Genomic DNA, 13,209 nt, shown 5'->3' with positions numbered 1-13,209 from the left:
GACACTTCTCCAAAAAGGACATACAGAGGGTCCACGGGCATATGAAAGAATGCTCAACATCACTAGCCATCAGAGAGATGCAAATAAAAACCACAATGAAATACCACCTCACACCTGTCAGAATGGCCATCATCAACAAATCAATAAACAACAAGTGCTGGTAAGGATGTGGAGAAACGGGAACCCTAGTGCACTGTTGATAGGAATGCAGACTAGTGTAGCCACTATGGAGAAAAGTATGGAATTTCCCCAAAAAGGTAAAAATGGAACTGCCTTTTGAACCAGCAATTCCACTGCTAGTATTATACTCAAAAAATCCTGAAATACCAATTCAAAAGAACCTATGCACCCTTATTTCACAGAAGTGTTATTTACAATAGTCAAGTGCTGGAAATAACCTAAGTGCTCATCTGTAGATGAGTGGATCAAAAACTGTGGTACATTTACACAATGGAATACTATGCAGTAGAAAGAAAGAAGGCAGTCCTACCATTTGCAACGACATGGATGGAACTAGAGAGAATTATGTTTAGTGAAATAAGCCAGGCAGCAAAAGAGAAATACCATATGATATCACCTAATATAGGAAACTAATGTACAACACAAACAAACAAGCAAAGTTGTACCAGAGGCATGTAAACAAGGAGCAGACTAACAATGACAAGGGAGGAGGGAGGAGGTAGAGAAGGGGTGTAAAAGGGGAGGGGTCTAGTCAAGGAACATGTGTAAATGATCCAAGGACATGGACAACGGTGTGGGGACTGACTGTGGGAGAAGGGGTGGGCTGGGTGGGTAGGAGCAATGGGGAAAAAATGGGACAACTGTAATAGAAAAACAATAAATAAATAAATAAATAAATAAATAAATAAATAAATAAATATTACATCAGTGGGGGGAAAAAACCTTGGGGTTCTTCATTTTGATTATTATATTTTTCAGTTATGTATCTTTCAGTTTAGTTCTTTTTAATAGTTTCCAGCTTCCTGTCCAACTTTTCAATTATGCCTACTATCTCTTTAAACATATTAAACATTCTGTGTCTCATAACTTTATTATCTGCATCCCATGTGAGTTTGTTTACACTGTATCTGTTTTTCTGTTTGTGGTCCCTTTGTATGACATCAGGTAAAGTGAGATCTAAGATGGTCTTCCTCCAGAGAGGATATGTTTTTCCTTCTAGTGGTAAGCTAGGGCCTCTAGAAATCCTGTGTAACCTTAACCTGAATTTGAGAATGGGATGATTTGAAGCAGGACTTTGCCACTGTAAAGATTTATGTATGTATGGTGTATTGCTCTTTTTTGGGTACCCAAACCAAAGCATGGGGAATTTCCAGGGTTCCCCTTCCTTGGAGTCCAAATTTTGTCTTTCTAACTCAACACTCTCAAAATCTCTGCTCAACTTCTTAGTCATCTCTTCTGAGATTGACTAGTTCCCAATGAATTCTGTTAAAAGAGGTGGTTGGCTCAAATGATCCTTAAGACCCTAAGTACAGGACACTGAGTTGTTCTAAGACATTGTTCCTATCTATTTCTATTTTAGTCTTGAGTCTAAATGTACATATAGGAAACATTGAGAGCCAATAAATGGTGTGCTAAATTGCATTGTAGACAAATAGTGAACAGGAGACTCGATGTTGTTGGTGCTTATACAGTATAATGAATAAGCACAAAACAGATACATAAAGAAGAAATTAATAAAGATTGCTATCTAAGCCTTGAATTGGAATGATTGAGTTTTTACACTTTCATACCAGATATATTCCCTGGTAAGATAGGTATGTGGAAGATGGAGGTGTAGACAGAAACTCTGTGCCTCCCTCCACAACTAAGAAGGAATACAACTACCTCAAAACTAGAAACAACCAGAAGTTCCAGAAAATCAAACTGCATGGAAGTCCAGCAAACAAATATATAAAGAAGAAATACTCATCCAGAGAGGTAGGAGGGGCAGAGCTGGGGTGGAGAGGATGTGGTGTGGTGGCTGGCAGCAGCGGCGGCGGCAGCAGCAGGCTAGCAGAAAGCACAGTCACACATTTTAAAAAGTCAGGAGGGCACCTGGGGAGCGTTCCCAGCTCCTCACTGGACATTGCAGCCCATGGTCCCAGCACAGGGAAAAATCAAGCCTCATTGCTTCTGACTGTGCAGACCAGTGGGGGTCGGGGTGGAGGCAGACACTGCCGGTCTCAGCAGAGTCCGCTTATTTAAAGGGCCCCCATGGTCCTAGAACATCCACAGGCCCACCAACTCTGGGGACAATGGCCAGGGCAGCAGTTAGAGGGGCGCCGGTCCAGTGCAGAAGTGGGAGAGGTAGCTGGAAACGGGGTGAGTGCTGGGCAGGTGGCGTTGTTCCCTCTCGGACCCCTTCCCTACATACAATGCCACAGCGTGGTGAAACAGGTCGCCCTGTACTGACAAATCCCTAAGGCTCTGCCCTTTACAACGGAACAGGAGCGACAGCTCTACCTGCAACACAGAGGCAAACAAATACAGGAACCTGTCAGAATGAGGAGACAGAGAAGTATGGCCCAAAAGGGGGAACGGAACAAGGTTCCAGTGGGAGAATTAAGCAATGAGGAGATAGCCAACCTAACAGATGCAGAATTCAAAACACTGGTGATAAAGATGTTCACAGACTTGACAGATATGCTTGAGTACACCAAACGCATAAGAGAAGTGAAGACTATGCTAAGTGAAACGAAGGAAAATCCACACAAAACCAATGGTGAAGGGAAGGAAACCAGGGTTCAAATCAATGATTTGGAACATAAGGAAGAAAAAAAGTCAACCAGGGCAGAATGAGGAAGCAAGAATTGAAAAAAAAATGAGGAAAACTTCCCAAATTTTGTGAAGGAGATGGACATACAGGTCTGGGAAGCACAGAGGGTCCTGGGCGAGCTGGACCCAGAGGGTACCACACCAGGATGCATCGTGATTGAGATGTCAAAGGTGAAAGATAAAGAGAGAGAGTCCTGGGGGCAACAAGAGAGAGGCAGAGAGTTGCCTACAGGGGGGTGCCTATAGGACTATCAGCTAACTTCCAGAGGACACTTTACAGGCAGGAAGGGACTGGCAAGCAGTATTCAATGTGATGAAAAGCAACCTAAAACCAAGATTACTCTATCCAGCAAAGCTATCATTTGGAATGGAAGGGCAGACAAAGTGTTTCCCAGACAAGGTGAAGCTAAAGGAGTTCATCATCACCAAGCCATTATTATATGAAATGTCAAAGGGACTTACTTCAGAAAAAGAAGATCAAAACTATGAACACTAAAATGACAACAAACTCACAACTATCAACAACTGAATCTAAAAAGTAAAAACAAAATCCAACTAATCAAACCAGAATAGGAACAGAATCAGAGGTATGGGGATCATTTGGAGGGTTATCAGCTGGGAGGGGGAAGGGGGAGCTATGGGGCTATGGTGCAGAGATCAAGAAGTATAATTGGTTGGTACAAAATAGACAGGGGGAAGTTAAGAATAATATAGAAAAGGGTGAAGCCAAAGAACTTATATGCACCACTCATGGACATGAACTAAGGGGGTGTGGGATTGCTGTAGGGAAGGGGGTACTGGGCAAAGGGGAGCAAAGGGGAAAGAAATTGGGACTACTGTAACAACATAGTCAATAAAATATACTTTAAAAAATGGGTATGTGGTCTAATCTCACTCAATTTTAATGAAATAATCCTTTTTAATAAATTAAATCTTTGTTTATGTTTGAAGTTGGAAATCTACCTCTATGTTTAGATACATTTCCCCTGGGCCTTTTGAATTGTACCCAATTTTTAGTTCTTCACCTTTCCCTTTTTATATTTTGTGGGAGATTTGGTGCAGTTAGAATTTTAGCCTTAATTTTGTGTCTTGTTAACTATGTGGCATTTTGACCTCCAGATTCTTTATCAGTAAATTGAATGAAATGTAGAAATGAAAGTGAAAGCTCATTGAAAGCTGAAAATCACATGCGAATTATGCATTATTAGTATTTGGTGGGCATGTCATCATGTTGGGAGCCTGGAAATAAAAAGATTAAAAATGTCTGGATATGGGATGATGTTATTTTGTTAAAAGGTGACTGAGACCGTTAGAAACCCAAATTGTGATTTTTGTTTATTTATTTATTTGAATATCTATTCTTCTATTTATTCATGTAGTAAGTAGTTACTGAGTGTCTTAATCCTTTGAGTGCCATGTGTAATTCAAAATTTGTTTCAACATGAGAAAAAATTATATCAACATATAACCTGAGGTACAAAAAAAGAGAACAAAGCATAAAATATGAATTATTTCATTGTTATTTACATTTATAGCCAACGAAAAAACAGTCGCTGGGAGTGATGTTGGCACTTTTGGGAAAATTCGTCAGCATCGCTCATAGCAACATTGGCACTCAAAGGGTTAAATGGATGTGGCACTGTGTGGGATACTGGGGTTTCAGAGCAAATATGCACAGAGTTTTAGTCCCTGTCCACTTTCATGAATGAGATAAAAAATAAAGAATCAAACTAATCCATGTCAAGTCACAGCTATGATGGATACTTTGAAGGGAAGGACTATGTTATTATAAGAGTATATAAGGAGTGGACAGAGTATTTTACCTTTGAATGAAGTCAGGGTAAATGTCCTTAAAGAAAGCAATGGTTGCTATGGGACTTAAAGTGTAGGAGTTATCACAGGTCCTGTAGGAGGAAGTAAGAGCATTCCAAGCCAAAAGACTACCATGAGCACAAGTCACAAGACAAGAGGAAGAAAAGCGTGTTCATTAAAGAAGTCTAGAATGTGTGGAAGGCAGGGGACAAAGAGGAAGCAGGACATCAGATAGGATTGAGAGACATGCAGGATCCAGATTATGGGGCCATGGTAAAGATTCTGGCCCCTGTCCCAAGGACAATGGGGAAGCAATTGAAGGGGGTGATGTAATAATGAGGATACTGTATCCCAGGGATCACTGGGGCACAGCTAGTCTTAATTAGGCTTCATATCAGCTGGTTGAGCCTCCATTTCCTATCATTATTTTATAGAGAAGAATTATTTAATGTGAATTCTTCACTACAAAGAGGGATTTGTAAGTTTATGCCTAGGAGTGCATTATCAAAAAGACACTGAATATAATTCGAGATAGCATTAAGAAATCATCAGACTATGTCCATTTACTCAATGAATAAATAGTGGCTATCTTGCAGAAGTCATTAGGATAAAAATAAGCCAAATTTTGCATCGAGCTACATCTATTAAGTATACATTTTTTTAAAATGTTGTTCTTTACAAACAGTAAAATTACTACCTCAATCAAGGATTTGAATTCCTTAAAAGTCCTAAGAGAGGTGAAATTTAAAGGCTTATGTGTATCTAGAGAATATACTGTGTGCACTAGGGCCAGGAAGAGCAGAGGCCTCAGGTGGGAGCAGGCGGGAGCAGTCAAGGGGCAGAGTAAGGGAGAAAACTGGCAGGAAATGTGGAAAGAGAGGAAAGTGTGAAAGATGTTTTCAAGCCTCCTAGGTATTGTGAGGACCTTGACCTTGACTCTGAAGTAAGAGGACAATGGAGGGTTTGGACAGAAAAATAATATCACCTGACTTTTATTTCAACAGGCTCCATCAGGCAGCTGTGTTGAAATCAGACCTAAGAGAGACAGAGTGGAAAGCAGGGAGATGGTTAGGAGGCCAGCCCAATGATCTGGGCAGGGTATGCGTAGGACTTTGGCTGTAGTAGTAGCCGTAAAGAAAGTCAGAAATGGGCTCAGGCTTTGCTGATGAATAGGGTGAGTCAAGGATGGCTTCATAGTTTCTGTTCTGAAAACTGGAAGCATATAGTGACCAATTCTGAAAGAAGGAAGACTGCTGGAGAGAAATCTCAATTTTACACATGTTGAGTTTGAGATGTCTGTGAGTCTCCACTGTGGAAAACCTTTCTAAAGTTAAATATCTCCTCTCTTGTAAAAAAAAAAAAAAAAAAAAATCAATATTATAATGTTAACAAGGACTCTTCTCCTTGATCTTCTCAAAGATTCTGATCATGGAGGTAAGATTAAGCCACTTTCCTACTTAAAACTATCCTATGGTTTTCCACTGAATTCAGAGTAAAATCTAAGTTCCTCACCACAGTCTCCCAGACTCTCCCTATATGTCCTGCATGCCCGCCTTACCTTGTAAAACTCTCCTCTTTCATCATTATACCACTTGTGTAGCAGCCTTATTTCTATGTCTTAAACATTCCAAGATCATTCTGGTCTTAGGAACTTGCTGTTGTTTCTGTTGTCTCCTGGAATACTCTTGCCACTGTTTTTCTTCTGCATCAGAGACTGTGTGTAATCATTCAGATTGTGGACCTCATGTTATCTCCTCAGAAAGTTCTTCTGTTAATCATCACTATGGTCTCAGTCCTTCTGAAATTGCTCGCTTATTTATTTACACTATCATTGAGTGTCTCCCCGCTCCCTGCCCCACAAGGTATTTTATCTGACTAGTTTCCACTGTATTCTCAGCACCTAATACAGTGTCTGGCACACATTAGGCACTTCGTAAATATCTGTTAAATAATTGGGTAGAGGTAGGAAGAAAAAGATTAGGTGGAGAGAGAAAACCCTATTCTCTCATCATCAGATAGGTCATTATGTTGGCTACATTTTGCCTCTGTTGATTAATGCATTTCATGTTGTAGACCTGACAAATTCCAAAGTCTTCCCTGTGGGATTTTGTATTAACAGTACAAAATCAACAGGTCAGACTATTCCCATTTTACATATAAAAATGAAGCTCATAAGGAACAGATAACGTCCTTGTGCTCCCTGTTCTTTTAAATGACAGTCTGACCTGACTTTTGTGGAGCCTGAGAAAGATGATGCCTAGAGAAGGTGGGTTAGCTGGGTTCAAGTTAAAAAAACAACAACAAAAACAAATGAACAAAAACACGAGCTAGCAGCCATTCTACACAGGGCCCTTTCACGCAAAGTCCACCTCTAGGAAAAGTTAGCCCTGCACTGTCTGTGTCTGTGAGTTTATGCCCGCCGAGCCGGCCTTTATAAAGGAGTGCCCGGAGTCCTATTTCAACCACTAGGACTGACCCTTTCCCCATCTCTTCAGATCTACACAACTATTTCCCCATCAGCTTCTTTACTGATCAATAAGGGTAGCTCCATTATGACCAACCAGGAGAGTGCCTTCTGAACCAAACTGCATTGATTTGGAGTCCTCATTTGCATGAGTATTGCCCAGTCAGGGACAATGGGTGGGGACTTCTATCTACCTAAGACAGTTCTCTTCTGGCTCTGAGAGAGCATTTTGACTTTCCACCAAAGGCTGGAGGTTGAATTTCCCCAGCTGGAGCTAAAACACTGAAGATATCTCACTGGAGCGGAATGCGGAACCCCAGCACAGGGCAGGGCAAAGTGGGCCAGACCACTAGGGATCACTGTCTAACTGGAGAAGTGGTCTGGCCCCAGGGCACCTCGCCCCGGGGCCTCCTGGCCCTAGGGCTGCCTAACAGCAGTGCTGTCTTCACAACCTGCTGTCATAATTGAGGTAGGTCATAGCCGTGCTTGTCACAATTGGGCTACTTTCACAGGAAAAGTGTCCTTTACCATGCCCCAAATTGGAGATATCTTCTGGTGTTCAATTGATGTCAATGACCTCCTTCAGTGATTAAATGCAGAACTAAAATGAGGGAATTTGTCTTTAGAAAAGGGGGAACTGAACTTAATTAAGCCTATCTGATGTTTGGAAAGTGGCTTTCAATTCAATTGTCCCCCAAAGGATAAAAATATATGAATGATGATCCATCTGTATTTTCATTGGATAGGGCTACAGCCATAGCAGTTACTAAAATACTTCTAGAAAGTCCAATTTTTGCTATTTGTAAACCCCCCACAGATCCCATGGTGATTGTGGAACCCGTTTTACTAGACAAATTCTGCACCAGGTGTGCAAACTTTGCTGATACTACATCGTTTTCATTGTACTCACCATCCCCAGTCCTCTCGTTTTATAGAACAAACTGACCAGATAGGTACAATTCAATTGGTAAAATCTGTTGACTGTTTTAATCTACCTCAGCCTAAAGTCTTTCCCTTGGTATTGCTTACTTTAAGATGAATTCTTGTCCTGGCTGGTGTGGCTCAGTGGATTGAGCACTGGCCTGACCAAAGGGTCACCAGTTCAATTCCTAGTCAGGGCACATGCCTGGGTTGTGGGCCAAGTTCCCAGTTGGGGGTGCACAAGAGGCAACCACACATTGATGCTTCTTTCCTTTTCCCTCCTTTCCTTTCCCTCTAAAGATAAATAAAATCTGAAAGAAAAAAAATCAATTCTTTTTGGTGTATATCAATTGTCCCCTTCTAAAATTGTGACTGGAAGGCCTATCCTGAGGTTAGATCAGGGAATGTGGGAACTTGCCTTAATAAGGAGACCTTCTAACTTACTGCTAAGAACTTACAAAGACCCTTGAAATTAGTGCAAGCTCATAGGGCACTCTTTCCACAGTGCGCTTCTGGGAGATGGCACCAAGCATCATGGCCCACAACCTGGGTACATGGTCCATCAGTGAAACATGTCCACAAGGACTCCCTCCAGCCTGGCTAGAGTGGACTATAGCTCATATTGTTAACTAATCCCTGAGTTGCAAGGTGAAATGGTACCGATCCATGAATTTGTTTTTTATTTAAAAAACACCCCTTAACTTGTACCTCATTCACCTAATTGAATAGGAGACCTAGCCTATAGGAGACCTCAGATTGGAGTTACCCAGAGTTTGGCCTTTGCCTCGACAGTTTTACATTAAATGTCTGTATTGACCTTGCTGAAAGAAATCCGAAAATGTTTTATTTTGCCCTGGCTTGTGTGGCTCAGTGGATTGAGTGCCGGCCTGCAAACCAAAGAATCATTGGTTCAGTTCCCAGTCGATGCACATGCCTGGGTTGCAGGCCAGGTCCTCACTTGGGGGTGTGCAAGACGCAATCTATTGATGTATCTCTCCCACATAGATGTTTCTTTCCCTCTCTCCTTCTCTTCCTCTCTCTCTAAGTCAATAAAATCCTTTTTTTTTTTTTTAAAGAAATTGTTCTAAGCCCTGGCTGCTGTGGCTCAGTGGATTGAGCGTCGGCCTGCAAGCCAAGTGTCGCTGGTTCGATTCCCAGTCAGGGCACATAACTAGGTTGTACATCAGGTCCTCAGTTGGGGGCACGAGTGAGAGGCAACCACACAGTGATGTTTCTCTCCCTCTCTTTCTCCTTTCCCCTCTCTCTAAAAATAAACAAATAAATAAACAAACAAATAGTCACATACCTAAAAAAAAAAATTGTTCTATTTTGTTGGTATTATTTCCTAAGTAACTATTAGTACCATTTTTATAAATGAATATAATTAACTCATAGAATGGCAGCTTTCTTTGAACTTTTTTTTTCTCCTTTCTGGGCTTTTTCTAGTCTTGGACTGTAACTTGTAAGCATCTGTGTATAATTGATGAAATGACCATCCTTTGGGTCCCAGTCAGTTCAGCAACAGAGACTGTCATGCTTAGGAAGCAAGTACCATTGATAGAAGGTAAAAAGTAACAAACTGAAGTTCTGGGGAGGGAAGAGCTCACAGGCAAATCCCTGTAAAGCAGCGGTTCTCAACCTGTGGGTCACGACCCCTTTGGGCGTCGAACAACCCTTTCACAGGGGTCGCCTAAGACCATCGGAAAACACATATATAATTACATATTGTTTTTGTAATTGTTTCTGTGATTAATCATTATGCTTTAGTTATGATTGGGGGTCACCACAACATGAGGAACTGTATTAAAGGGTCGTGGCATTAGGAAGGTTGAGAACCACTGCTCTAAAGAGTCCCTTTACCTCAAAGCTGAGACTTTCATGAGAGGTATTAAAGGAAAATGACTCCTAGACTAACTTATACATGTGATTAAAACACTCCATATACTGAAAGTAGGGAGATTTCTTCATGATTAGTCTAAATATAATGTGCCAGAGGCTCTCCCGAAGTGTCCTCAAGCCTCCCTGCTCCCTCTGTGCTGCCATAAAAGGGGAGAATTGGACCCAACACGTCACCTCACCCTTGTCCCTCTGCAGAAGTCCTTTCATCCAGAGGTTTCCAAGTGTTTTTACAAATATAAATTAACCAGCCTCATCATCATGTCTCTCCACAAGATGGTTCATTTAAGTAACAGAAATTTGCCTCAATGGCCTACTCAGGGTCATCTGAGACATCTGTTGTGTGATCTGCAAATGGACGTTCAAAGTGTAAAGTTATGTTGCAGCTTCACTGCAGATCCAAACCCCTCGCATCCTTAGCAAGTACCAGTGGAGGGAGAAACGGATCATTTTCTTAAATCTTTACAGCCAGGCTCCTTCCAGTTGGACTTTCCTCAGGCTCACCAAGCGCCCACATACCTGGAACCCAGATTTCAGCTCCCCTCTTTCCTATCTTATCTGTTCCAGAAGCTGAGTGAAGGTAGAGCATGTTTAAAGTATTTTTTAATGAATCACTTTGATTAAATAAGTAGTTGACCATATAGTCTTTGGTACCCCAAACTCTTCTATTTATTAAACACTTATCTTGTTGCTACTCACTATGTTAGACACAGGAAAGACTACAGTCATGCTCCTGCCTTCATGGGGAGGTCAGACAGTGAACAAGAACCAGGTGGCTGCGGTCAGTGCTGTGAAGATGACAAACGTGGTGGGCTGGGTGAGGCAGGTAGGAATGGGTAGATCAGGGAAGTTTTTCTCTAAACAGGTGATATTTGAACTATGACCTAGAGCATGAGACTAAGTAAGACTTTTTATTTTATTTATTTTATTTTAGCAACTTACAGATTTTTATTTCAAATAATGTAAATATCAATCTTTAATATCCCTCACAAACAAAAAGCTCATTGGGTGGGAGGGGATTCTTTTTTTTATTCTAGAGCAAAAGGGTAGTGAGACCAAAAATAAAACCACTGTAATTCATCCCCATCCACGCCTGGTTCAGGCCCTGCTCTGACCTCATAGGCGCCACTGTGATGCAACTGCAAGCCCATCCTATATATATGGCCCAGGTGGGGCTGAGATTTTGTCCGTTAGAGCCCAGGAAGCTATTGAGGTGACCTGTGGTGCTAGGACTTGTGAGCTTTGCGCTTGCTGTTACTTTGTGTGTGTGTGGGTGTGTTTTGCCTTATTTTGCATTTTGTTCCTTTTATTATTTTCCTTTTTATTTTTCTCATTTGTTTTTGTTTTATTTTTTATTTTTTCATTTTTTTCTTTTCTTTTCTTGTTGTTCACCATGGCTAATGACCCTGCAGCCACCATTGTCCATAAGGAGCACATAATTGGTGATTATGAGCTCCTGCAAACCATCAGCAGTGGGGCCTTGGCCAAGGTGTGGTTGGCCCGGCACTTGCCGACGGGGACAGAGGTGGCTGTCAAGGCCATCAATCGATGTGGGGTATATAGAAATTCTGAAGAAGTCCGTTGTCACAAATGTTTAAATCACCCAAACATAACGCAATTGTTTGAAGTGATTTCCACTAAGGAGAAAAGTTACCTTTGCATGGAACATGTAAGCGGGGGGACCTTACTTGAATACTTAGAAAACTGTGGCCCCATGACGGAGGAGGCAGCCAGACCCATGTTCCGGCAGCTACTCTCGGCAATGCAGTACTGCCACCAGAAGAAGATCGTCCACCGGGACCTGAAGCCAGAGAACATCCTGGTAGATGGTGAACGGAACCTCAAAGTTGCTGATTTTGGCTTTAGTAGGAAATATGGCCACTACAAACTGACCACCATCTGTGGCACCCTACCCTACATGGCGCCGGAGATCTTCCGGGGTCAAACTTATGACGGCCCGAAGGTCGATGTCTGGAGCCTGGGGGTAGTTTTGTATAGAATGTTGGTGGGGCATTTGCCATTTGGGGGGAGCAGGCTGGAGGAAACAGAGAAGATCCAGAGAGGGAAGTTCACCATACCAGACTTCGTATCTGAAGAAGCTCAAAATCTTTTAAAAAAATTATTGACCTTTAACCCCAGGGAAAGGCCGACCCTGACAGACATACTAAAAGACCCATGGGTCAACAGGGATCAGGCGGAGGAACTGAGGGCGTACAGCGAGCCTCCCTGGGGGGACCTTGACCCCCAAGTGGAAGACATAATGAGGGACATGGGGTTTATGAAGCGGGAGATAAAGAAATCATTGAAACAGAGGAAGTTCAACAGGGTCATGGCAATGTACCTTATCCTCAAAACCATGGCAACGATGAGAGTCCGCACCATAAAGGTGAAGCCCTGCCCCACCCCTGTCTCCAACATGGGAAGAACCCAGAAGAGCCGGCCCTTCCTGGCCCCCAATGTGACCCTGGTGATGCCCCCACCACCCCCAGCTGTAGCACCACCAGTAATGCTGCAGGAGCTCCAGAAGGACCCACCAATGACAGTTGCATCCAGGCTGCGGCTCGCAGAACCTTCAGGTTCTTCCTAAAATGTGTGTGCTGTGGGCTGTCCACTCGCATGAAGCGTCGGAAAAGGACAAGAGTCGCACCAACATAATTTTTTAAGTTGTGGACGGCCTACAGCACCAGAGGTGGACACAGACAGCTGTGGGTGAGACGGTGGCAGAAGTACACCTGTGTGTGCCGGTGACAGGACTCGGTCCGGTGGACGATGGACATTTGAGCTGCCGCAGGGTTCTCCGCATGGGATTTATACCGGAGTGGATTCAGCATCTCCATGGACTGCTTTTTCCTGGGGCCCTTTTCCCCTCCCCTCCTCTCCTCTGCTGCCCCACTTGTGGGGGTTCTTAATAAAGTACTTGGTTTTTCCAAATTTTGCAATACATTTGATGATTTGAACCACACACACACACAAAACCTTCCATGGGTGAATTATCAGGTGTACCCGTCTGCATCCTTAAAGTCTGCACTGAGACTATATGAATAGGAACAGTGTGGTAGACAGAATAATGCTTCTCCTCCCTCAAGATAACCACATCCTAATCGTTGGAATTTGTGAACATTACCTTATATGGAAGAAAGGTCTTTGCAGGTGTAATTAAGTTAATGATTTTGAGATGGGGAGATTATCCCGTATTATCCAGGTGGGCCCTCAAAGAAAGCACAAGCAAAGAGGGAGGCAAAATGTTTGACTTTAGACAGCAGGGAAGGAGGCAGTATGATCACAGAGGCACTTTGGAGTGATGTGGCCATCGGTCAAGGCATACCAGTAAAAAGCTGGGA

The 13,209-nt window shown here is 42.6% G+C and overlaps 1 pseudogene; it reads left to right on the top strand.

Annotated features, from left to right (window-relative positions):
* The first annotated feature begins 11,261 nt into the window (after positions 1–11,261).
* On the top strand, positions 11,262–12,455 carry LOC150013084 (serine/threonine-protein kinase MARK2 pseudogene; annotated as a pseudogene).
* The last annotated feature ends 754 nt before the right edge of the window (positions 12,456–13,209 follow it).

The sequence above is a fragment of the Furipterus horrens genome, unplaced genomic scaffold (genome assembly GCF_987537825.1).
Source record: "Furipterus horrens unplaced genomic scaffold, mFurHor1.1.pri manual_scaffold_4, whole genome shotgun sequence".
In the NCBI taxonomy this organism is placed as follows: domain Eukaryota; kingdom Metazoa; phylum Chordata; class Mammalia; order Chiroptera; family Furipteridae; genus Furipterus; species Furipterus horrens.
The sequence above is the reverse complement of the archived record's forward strand: the minus strand, read 5'-3'. Positions and strand labels throughout refer to the sequence as shown.